This window comes from Panthera tigris, chromosome A1 (genome assembly GCF_018350195.1).
Source record: "Panthera tigris isolate Pti1 chromosome A1, P.tigris_Pti1_mat1.1, whole genome shotgun sequence".
In the NCBI taxonomy this organism is placed as follows: Eukaryota; Metazoa; Chordata; class Mammalia; order Carnivora; family Felidae; genus Panthera; species Panthera tigris.
The window spans coordinates 43,534,053-43,545,807 of record NC_056660.1 but is presented as its reverse complement, the minus strand read 5'-3'; the positions used below and the strand labels follow the sequence as shown (position 1 = coordinate 43,545,807).

At 40.1% G+C, this 11,755-nt stretch overlaps 1 pseudogene; it reads left to right on the top strand.

Annotated features, from left to right (window-relative positions):
- Positions 1 to 399: 399 nt before the first annotated feature.
- Positions 400 to 2,505, top strand: LOC102967972 (annotated as a pseudogene).
- Positions 2,506 to 11,755: the final 9,250 nt, after the last annotated feature.

Sequence of the window (11,755 nt, the reverse complement as noted above, 5' to 3'; positions counted from 1 at the left end):
AGAATTTTGACTCTAAGTGCTAGGAGAAGATAACAATAGGCTTAACTGAACAAGTCATATTATTTTATTTTTTAAGAAAGATTACTGTGGCAGCCACAGAGAAATATGCTTGGAGTAGAATGAGAGACAAAGCTGGAAAATGTGTTAGGAAGCTCCTACAAGTATCCAGGCCAGAGATGAGTGTGCTAGGGAAAAAATATGAGAGATCGTATTTGCAGCGCGCCTTTCGGTCACACATACTTATCACTTAAGAAATAATGAATATAATGGCGCCCTCTTCTGGCCGGATCAGGCCGGTCAGGGCGGGCCAGCTTTTGTGTGAGGCGGCAGCGATAGTGCTCAGGCCCAAGGGAACCCTACAAACCATGCTGATAAGGGGGCAACTTCAGAGGAGCCAAGATGGGCATGAGGATCAAACTGCAAAGCAGCAACCACACCAACAGACTGTTGAAGGAACTCAGTAAGTGTCAGATCTGGTAGATCATGTGCGACGTCACCATTGTGATTGTGGTCGGCTTCTTCCTGACCCACTAAGCTGTGCTGGCTGGATACTTCCAGAACCTTTCTCTGAATTTGGGGCTTGATGCTGCCAGGACCTAGGTGGTGGACTGCATCACCCCTGTCAACTTTGAGAAGAGTCTGGGCTTTGTCCACACATCAGAGCTCTTGACAGACATGATCAACACTGGCGTCATCTGTGAGGTAACTGAGTATCTGGGTATGGAGGGCCTCTTCTGGGCCTGTCACTCCACCTTTCCTGACCTAGAGAGCACTGCTGCAGCCAAGCCCTGGACCAGCACCAGTGGTACCCAGAGTTGTAGCTCAGCAGAACCCATCTGTCCCCTTGAAGAACTCTGGATGGTGGGGAGCACTCTGCTCCTGATAGGAACTATGTGTTACCTAGTGATGGTGGGGGAAGTTATAAAGAAGACAGAAATATTGCCAATGACCCTAACTATATCCTGTGTCTGCTGCAGCAGCCACCGCTACCAAACACAGATGACCATGATGATTTTCTCCTCTCATGTCTGCTCCTAGTATGACACAGCCAGTCAGAGGTACCCTCAGCATGGCCACCCAAATCAGCACCAGCTCCTGCCATCCACACTAAGTTCTGAGCAATGGAGACTTCAGTAAAAATAGTTTAGTCACTCCTGACAATGCAAATAGTCACCACTGGAACCAACTCCTGTGTGAGCAATAACAACCACTCCAAAGAGCCAAGCTTTGGGAAGATGGATGAGGTCCAGCCGGAGGACCCAGGGGATGATGATTTGCAGTTTGAAAATCTCACTGGAGAGACAGGCATAGCTTAGGAGATGATTGAGTTGAGTGATGATAGTGACAACGAGCTGACTTTTGGAGAGAATGATGATGAGAGAATAAGGCCATGCCCTGCCAGGTGTGCAAGAAAGTTCTAGAGCACAACCTTCAGTTGATGTGATAGCATGCTCAGGACCACATGGACCGACTGACAGGCAAGTGCAAGTTCTGTGAGACCAACTGCTAGGACCAAAACTCCCAGGTGACCTATGCTCTGTCCCACATTGGTATTTTCTTCTTCTCTTGCAACATGTGTGAAACTAAGTTCATTACCAAGTGGCAGCTGATCCTTCACTGATGGCATGAAATATTTGAGGACAACATTGCTGTCTACCCCAATGATCCCCTGACTGGGAATCTGGGTTTGCCTTTAGGGGTAGCCTCTAAGAGTTGAAATGTGCTGCCTGTGGGAAGGGAAGGCACTGGCCAAAGATTTCCACGTGGTCCGGGGCCACATCCTCGACCCTCTAAATTTGAAAGGGCCAGGCCTGCAGTACCTGTGACCAGCACTACCTTAACCTGTGCAGCCTCATATGGCACACGCTCTTCCATCTCGGCATTTTAGTTCTCTCCCGCTCTGTCTGTGTGAAAAGCTTTGTGGGTTGGCATCTCCTAAAGAAGCACATAGCTGTGCACCAAAGCCTGGAAGACACCCTTTTCCACTGCCACTTGTGCAACCAGGGATTCAAGTGGGAGGCTGCGTATGGCTACCATGTCAGCAGCACAAATACAACACTGGCCTTGATGAATAGCCTGGTTTGGGGCTATGGCACCCAGCAGTCCAGAAGTGGAAGCTGCCAGTGGAGGAGTTCCTGAGTGAGGAGCTGGCTTTGCAGGGCTAGCCTGAGAACAGCAAGTACAGCTGCCACCTTTTGTGGCAAAAGGTTTGCACACACAAGTGAGTTCAACGACCTCCGGTGGATCCACACAGACAAGAGGTTGTACCGGTATACAGGGTGCCACAAGTCCTTCCAAGGCCATGCAACCATCAAGGACCACCTGGAGACACACACAGGGGCCCCCATGTACTGCTGCTTGTGTGGCCCTGAAAGCTCCACCCTTAACCTCATGAGCAAGCATGTTGGCAGGAACAAAGGCAGCCTCTTGCTTGACTTCACCGTTGAGCAGATCTTCTTGTACCTTATCCATTGCCAAGAGGCAGAAAAGAACCTGTACAGCTGACTGGATCCCAGCACAGCCACGGGAGCTCTGATTTTCTCATGGCTGGTGTTCCCTCTTCAACTGAAGTTTTAATTTTGTCTTCTTAGGAATTCTGTTCTGTCTTATGTGTAAGGAAGAAAAAAGAAGAAATAGCGCCATGGTCTGTTACTGTTTTTAGATTCAGAGGCCCTATCATGTTTACCTCCTTACCTGTTCTTGCCCATCAAGGGCTGTGTTTTTTAGTTCTTTCGAGGAGGCTGGTTTGGGGATCTTGTCAGGCAATTGGGTTTAACTAGATCACCTCCCCCAACCTCTCAAGTTTAAGTTAACTGATAGGTTTTATGCTGCTATGAATCCAACCAACAGCCTCCCTGAATAAAGGAGGTAGAGAGAGTTTTTCACTGTGGGTATTGTTGCCAGATTTCCAACTGGGACACCAGCTATGAGACAGAATTTTGGGAATGCAGTCATTCAGAAAAGACTAGTCAGCAGGGCAGCTCACCTCAGACTGCAGGCCCAGCGCTCACCTGGGAAAAGGCAGATGGGCTGGAGGTGCCTGCTTGTTCCAAAGCTCTAATCTGCTGATTGGACAGTAAAATCTTTTGACAGCTAGATCCAAACTCAGGACAAACTTACTGTTTAGGTAAAAAGCTTTGAGATGAATCCTTGCCAGCCAGAAGAGGCACCCTATAGCACCTCGATGGACAGGAAGGGAGGTTCTTCTTGTCTCCTTAGTTCCAAAGAAACTTGATTTTTATGGAGTGATGGCTCAGCAGGTCAGGCCTTCCCTGTGTGGTAAAAAGGACAGGGAACCACTTTGATATAGTCAGTCACCTGGCATCTAGCTATCTCCATTGACCTTGAGTGTCCTGCCGGAGAGGTGGGGATGTCTCTGACAGCAGCAGCCTTGCCCTCATTTACATCTAGTCTCCCACCTGGGAGTGTGTTTGGTCCATAGTGTAGATGAGAAGACCCTATGAGGTGGGAGAGTGGTGGACTGTGAGCCCTTCAGAATTAAAGAGACCCAAGTAACTGGTAGCACATAGAGGGATGTGTGTTCTGTCTGTCCCAGTCAGGTAACCTGTTACTTATTTTGTGCTAATTGGGCATGAGTTTTGGCAGTTCACCTTTGACCTGCTGGAATTTATCCTGATCTGTCATTCGACCCCCACCAGGAGGCACTATTGGACAGCAGCTGGTTCAGGCCCTCCCTGGGTGGCAGGGGAATGCTTGAACCCAGTCCTTGGGGCTGGTTGGCTACGTTCTTATTTGATTTTTGAGGGGGTCTCCCCCAAAGAAGATTTGAGGGAGAGGGCCCTCAGATCTCACACAGTCATAGGATGGCACCTCAGTAACACACTACCTCACCCCGTTTAGCTGAGCTCTGGGAGTCCCCTGGCCTTGGGCTTAACACTGCCCTTGGTGGGACTCAGCAGGATCTCGGGGCTGTTTCACAAGCAAGTGGTTTTAATGAATTCACAAAGCCTTTTCGTACATTAATATTTATTTTGGCTTTTGTATCACCCAGCATCTCTTTTGGATAAGTGACTTCAGGAAAATGTGTTTCTCCCAGCAAGGAGCCATATTCCAGGGGACAGTTCTGACCAGAGATTTGGAAAGCAGGGACTAGAATTAGTGTCAAGTGTTTAAATAAGAAAATTCTTTACTTTGTCTCCAGACAGTCTCTTGCAGCATAAATGCAGAGAACCCTTTGGGTAATGGATGTAAGTTCTAGAAAGTTTTTTATAAGTTTGAATTCCTGGCCTTTCATCCCCATTCCTTCCTGTGATTGATCCTTCCCAAACCTGGAAAGCTATACCAAGACATATGGGCAAAGCAAAGCTCTGCCCCCATTGAACCTGGTGCCTGTCCCGCAGCCCTAAATTAATAAAGCCTCCGAGTTGAGGTGCTTGGCTTTCTGGTGGGGTGAATATTACATGGGAGGATTTGTGTAAGCGGCCATATTCCACCTTCTACACTCGCCTTGTTAAATGTTCCCTTGGGACATTCTTGTCAGGAAAGCAATGCTGAGACTTTTCATCTCTGACTGGCTTCCCCCTTTCTTCCCCACACTGACCATTAGAGATTCAAGAAGGAAAATGTGTAGACTACTGTCACAGATCTGCTAAATTTTCAACCCTGAGGGGTCGCTCCCAGGCAGTTGGTGAGGACCGATTTTTGAATGGTCATATTTGAGAGAGGAAGTGCCCACGGGAACATAGCCAGGCAGCTGAGAATGGATCACTGTGCTGGAGAAACCCTTTTCCTTAACAGAGGGCATCGTGGATGCTGTGCTGTCTCTATACATAACCTGAAACTGTGAATTTCCCGGTTTTGCCAGTAAAGCAAAAGTGCAGATCTTTGAAAATTTGCCCCTATAACACTAAACAAAAATCTGAGGTCCGGTGGTTGAACAGGTGGTCTGGTTGACTGCAGTCAGATATGTGGCTGGGTCAGCAGCTCATGAGGCTCAGTGGCCAAACCCTGTTCCTCTGCAGGTCCCCATAGTCACACCTGACGCCTCCCTGTTTGGAGTCATGGTTGCTGCCTCTGCATCCAGCTCACCTTTCTCTGAGCTGTTTTACTTGAAACATTACATGGTGGCAAAGGGCACTTTGGAGTAACTGGTAGCAGGTATTCATTTTCATTTTGTTTTTTTCAACCTTCTGTTTACTTAATTTTATTTCCCCCTCTGCCCTGCGGCCCAGTTGAGCACTGCCTCCTGCTGTATTGTTCCAAGGTTCTGATTGACCTTTGAATGTCTGTTTTTCTCCCTTGGCCCCCATTTTCTTGTTCTGTACTCAAGACCAGCTGCATAATTTGCAGAGCCCTATGTTTAAAAATTAAGAATGTCAAAAGGGCAACTGTAGAGCACGAGGCTGTTCCCAACACGTTCCTTTAGGGAGAAGGGTAATGCTTGAATGGCATGCTGGAATAAACAGCAGAAGCTGCTTATGGCCAGAGGAGGGGGTCTGTGTCCTGCCTGTCCTGTGACTGATTGACAGCTTACTGATGCCACCACACCACCGGGAAGTTCTGCTGTACCCTAGTATTTCAAGACTCCATGGAGTCTCTATAGTTTACAGCAAGTTGGAAAAAGAGACGGTGGGGCTTGGGCCCAGGTGACCCCTAAGAACTGAATGGATAAAAGTTCCTTTTGACTTTCTTCTCTTCTGATGGATCTGTGCCCTTTTATCTCCAAAACAAGGCTTTGGGCTTAAATACCTTCTCCCCAGTCAGGTTTTGCTAGGGATCAGTTTTCTTCCTCTTCCGGCCTCCTGCTATGCCCTATTCCTCATACTACTCAACTTTGGAAGTACATTTAAACGCCTATATAGATGAACGCTGATGTTGTTGGCACAGGAGAGGGCTGTACTGAGGAGGCTGTGTCCCTCCAGGAGTCCCCATACGTCCTTATCCAGAAATATCCCATTGATGAAGGCAGAGAGTGAATGGCACAGAGCATTTATTTCATTGTGATAACTCATCATACACTGAATGTCAGAATGAAAATATTTAATAATTGTTTACAATCTATTGCTGTAGTTGTTTGCATGTTTGTAAACTTTTCCCCCAAATAGCAGATGTCTAAAACCATTGAAAAACTAATCAATGTAATTTCTATATACACAGTGGTGATTATTGCTGGAAAATTTTTTTTTTAATTTTATTTATTTATTTATTTATTTATTTATTGAAATTTATTGTCAAATTGATTTCCATACAATACCCAGTGCTCATCCCAAAAGGTGCCCTCCTCAATACCCATCACCCACCCTCCCCTCCCTCCCACCCCCCATCAGCCCTCAGTTTGTTCTCAGTTTTTAAGAGTCTCTTGTGCTTTGGCTCTCTCCCACTCTAACCTCTTTTTTTTTCCTTCCCCTCCCCCATGGGTTTCTGTTAAGTTTCTCAGGATCCACATAAGAGTGAAAACATATGGTATGTCTTTCTCTGTATGGCTTATTTCACTTAGCATCACACTCTCCAGTTCCATCCACGTTGCTACAAAGGGCCATATTTCATTCTTTCTCATTGCCACATAGTACTCCATTGTGTATATAAACCACAATTTCTTTATCCATTCATCAGTTGACGGACATTTAGGCTCTTTCCATAATTTGGTTATTGTTGAGAGTGCTGCTATAAACATTGGGGTACAAGTGCCCCTATGCATCAGTACTCCTGTATCCCTTGGGTAAATTCCTAGCAGTGCTATTGCTGGGTCATAGGGTAGGTCTATTTTTAATTTTCTGAGGAACCTCCACACTGTTTTCCAGAGTGGCTGCACCAGTTTGCATTCCCACCAACAGTGCAAGAGGGTTCCCGTTTCTCCACATCCTGTCCAGCATCTATAGTCTCCTGATTTGTTCATTTTGGCCACTCTGACTGGCGTGAGGTGATATCTGAGTGTGGTTTTGCTGGAGAATTTTTTATTATCAGAATTAGAAGCTAATGAATCTTATGTAGAAAAGAAAGAATTATTAATAGGGTCGGTAAGTTATCTAAACATTCCTTGATTGTGTCTCTGGATTTTATACTGTTTGTCAACTTTTTACAATTTGTAAACTGTTTTTTTTAATTTATATATTCACCATTGCATTTAATTTAACTTAATTTAATTTAATTTAATTTAATACAGTAAAAATATATTAAAGAAATTTTCCATAACATAAAATCTTCATGTCTTTAAAACACGTATCAGCAAACCTTTATGTCATTTGTGATTTTGAACTCTGCACTATATAGAAAGCAACAAAAGTAAAGAATATTTATTTCAATGGAAATTCTGTTGTTTTTAAGAAGATGACTTAAAGTAACCACATTTTCAACTAATATCTTGAAATATCCCAGCAATGTTTTTGAAAACATGAGAGGGTATATTTAAGGATTATAATATTTGTTCCAAAAGGATTACCATAAAGCAAATATAGGCATATTTCTCTGTTCATATTTTGTGTAAATGTATGACAAAATTTGGCATGTAAGTAGCATGTAGGGGATTCCTTATACTAAAAATCAAAGAATAAAAACCTGTGGAATAAATAATTAATGTTTTATGAGGAGTATATGAATATTTGTACTGTAACACATGAGTTATTTCCCAGATTAGAACATTAGCATCAAGGCAAAAATGGAGGTTCTCATGGCCTGTGAAACATCACGTGTCTCATTTAGAGACAACTTTCGTTTTCAAATTTGGGTAAAATGTTGGCACCCGTAGACTGATATAAGTTGTGTACGAATAGTGTATAAAGCAGACCAACCACTACAAAAGTATAAAAACTGATATGTTCAAAGCATTATAAATAAAACAAGACTGAATCCTAAAAAAAATTCAAGTAACCTTCAGTAAGGCAAGAAAAGAGAAACAGAAACAAGAAACCCAAGGAAAAAAATTAAATAATAAAATAGCAGACCTAAGTGTCACCAATAAATAATTAATTACCTTAAATGTACCTGATCTATGTATGCCAATCGAAAGACAGAGATTGACAGCATGGGTAACAAAAAAACACCACGACAATTATATACAGCTTTCACCACCTCAGTTAATTCCTAAGTATTTTATTCTTTTTAACACTATTGTAAATAAAAATGTGTTCTTCATTTTCTTCTTACATTGTTCATGATGAGAGTATAAAAAAATTAAAGCGATTTTTGTGTGTTCCCTCTGTATCCTCCTACTTTGCTGAATTTGTTTATTCATTCTAACAATTATTTTATGGAAGTTAGAGTTTTCTACATATAAGATCACATCACTTGTGAACAGAGGTAATTTTGCTTCTTCCTCTCCCATTAAGTTAAGTATGTACCACATGATAAAATGGGCTGGACTTTCCTTCCAATAATTTGAGGTTTTATTTTGGTGACATTGGTGAAATCACAAGGATTTTTTTAAAAATTGATTATAGTGTTGCCTTTGTTTTTAGATAATCTGAGTTAATTCTGTAGGCAATTTCAGATTGAGTGCAAGAGCAGAGGTATGTAGAATATTTTCTAATTACACTAATAACATTATTCCAGGCAAGAAATTATAAGCAATCAAGCCAAGACAACAGCATGAGAATGAAGAAAAGTTATTTCTTGGGAAAATTAAAGATACATTTACATTAAAATGTTTAATATTTTATCTACAAGTGATAATTTTTGTGATGCACCTATTGAGAAATGAGTAAGTCAATCAGTACATAAATAAACTGTGGAGAACAAAATGGAAAAAAAAAATATTGGGATAAAGTCTTCAAAAATAAAATGGCCCATGATTTCTATTAAAGTGGTACATTTGAAAAATTGTTAATAATAATATTATGAAGCCAGAGTGACACTACAAACCTTTCTTGGAGGAGATATAAAAACAACAGACACTATTGTTCTCTGCCTTATTGCTCAGCATATTAAGTTACAGGATGGGAGTTCTATGTGCTGTCAGTCCGTAGGTAGGTTACCTGTCACAAGACAAGCCAGTGTTTGTGCTCTGAAATTTCCTTTACTCACACAGCAGTGTCTAGACATCATATATTGTATGTATGTTTTGAAATCCTAAATTCACTTACCCTATCTCACATCGTTGAATAAAAATAAAGAAGGAGCCAGACCATGGAAAATTCTAGTACTTTTTCCTTGCTCATGCTTCGAAAGATTTTTAAAAAATTATAAAATGAATACAGGCAAGCCTATAGTACACGGCAGATAGATAAAGTTCTGGATGACCATCAGTGAAAAGCAATATCAACCTATTGAAAATGAATGGGACTTAATTCCATCGAGACAAGCCTGACAAATGAAGTGAACGGGACTCAAGGAGAAATAAATACCAGGGAAGATTGACCTGTCTCACTGAGTCATGTTCAGACTGTTCAACAGCCTTGTATAAAAGTGAGTGGATCTTTCTTCATTCTTAATATTCAGACCTTGACCAGCTTCAAAAACCCATGTGTATACTGGTGCGATTACAAACATGGCGAAAATGCAAGAGCATCCTATTAACCACTAATTTTAAACCACCATATTTAAGTTTGCCAAAGAAGTAGAAAGAAATTTTAACGAAGAAAGGCATGAAAAGTAATCCTTGCCCTGGAATTCATGAAAAACTGGCAAATATTTGGAGTTACTGACACAAACAAGAAGCATATTGTAAACACTTGAGGCCACATCTGCAACATGAAATTCATAAGACGCTATTAAGAAAAATGTCTCATTCCTGATATCAATTCAATTTTTTTATCACTTCTTGAATGCTTAAACTTTAAAGCTTTAGTTTTCATGTTACTGCTTGGAAGCAGGTTAGTTCTATTGTCAAATATGCATACTTTGAAAACTTCTAGATCAAGTGTAAAACCTAGAGACAAAATGATTTAATTTGTGCTAATTAATAATAATTTTCTTCCTCATTTTGTCAGCAGAATGGCTAACTTAATACCCTAATTATACCACCACTGGTCTTCCATCTTACGATCCTTTCAAACCCTTTCATAAATTTTAAAAACCACAATACTATTTAATTTCAAACTATCAGCTAGCTACAATGCAAGTTTTCTTTCTGTGTTAGTTTCTTAGGCTGGTGTAAGGAATTATCAAAAATTTGCTACTTAAAATAATAGAAATTTATTTTCTCACAATCTGGAGGCCAAAAGTCCAAAACCAAAGTTTGGACTGTGCTGTTCTCCTCCTGAGACTTTGGAAGGGGCGTATTTCCTGTCTCTCTCAGCTTCCTGTATGAGCGTTCCTTATTTTGTGTCTACATTTATGCCACCTCTGCCACTATCTTCACGTTGCCCTCTCTTTTGTATCAGTCTCATCTCCCTGTTTCACTTGTTTAGTGACACTTGTCTAGAAATTGGATCTAGGGCCCACCTGATAATCCAGGATAAGGTTCCTTCTCTTAAAATCCTTAATTTAGGGGCATCTGGGTGACCCAGGCAGTTAAGCGACCGACTCTTGATCTCAAGGTCATGAATTCAAGGCCCTAGTTGGGCTCTGCATTGGGCTTGAAGCCTATTAAAAAAAAATAAAATAAAAAAAGCCCTTAATTTAATCACACATTTTACCATATCAAGTAATGTTCACAGATCCTAAGGGGCATAAAATCAGTCTTTGGGGGGATACAATTTAGCCTATTACATACTGTCATTTCAATAACAAATAAGGCTCAGTCAGTTTATGTTCCCTCAAAACATTGTTTTTAACTATAATTTGTGATTAAAAATAAATTTTTCAAAAAGGAAGATAGTACTATTTAACTGACAGAACAAAGATATCATTCAATTTGAACGTAGTGGTTTTAAACTTTTTCTTTTAACAGTAGTTGAAGAAATCATTGTGTATGACCTACCTCATCACCTAGCTGTATTTGTTTCAAAACATTTGTATTGTCAATTTATGTTTTAAACAAAATAGCCCAATAATGAGGCAAAAAAACAAAGTGTAGGCATAATCTTTTAAAACAACCAGGTATATATGGCGATAAGCTAATCCTAACTTTTAACTTTTAAGGAATTTTCATTTAAAAAAATCAATTATAAAACTATTGAGGATGTTGTTCAGAGGTCTTTCATAGCTATTTTATTGAATTTAAATAAAGTTCCAGGTTTGAAGGTTTTACAATAATTTGCTTGATATGATTATAATTTCTTAGTTTTTATTCATTTATACATTATCTCATTATAAACAAATTTTTCACAAATACTATGTTTAAAATATATCTCTTTTATTAAATGTAACACCTCAATTTGCTTGCTTTACAAATATAAAACTTATTTTTTATTAAATTATAGCTAGATACTTTTTTCTAAGCATTATTAAATATATAGGCCTACTTTTTCTTCATTATGCTTAATAATTTAAGCAACTAGTTACCACTCATTTACTCTCATTAGATTTTATCTTTTAAAATTAAGTAACAAATGAGTAGACAAAACTAATGTTCTTCATCTCATTTGTTTATTTCATATGTGATGGATTAATTTATATTAAGAGCATAGTTGTGGTTTATAAGTTTATTAGTAAATAGTTCTCACAAATGCTGTAAAAGTCTATGGTAACTGCATAGAACCATTAAGATTTTCACACCTACATTTGAGTTTGAAACAATAGTTACTTAGAAAAAAATAAAACCAATTCTTTGAAGAAAATGAGAAAATCCTTAAAGAGGAAATAAACTGTTCTAAGAAGTTTGAATAGAAGTTATATTTAAATTGTATATATGTATGTAAATCTATACACATGTAAATACATATATATACGTATATTTAGACAACATTAGTTTCTTTTT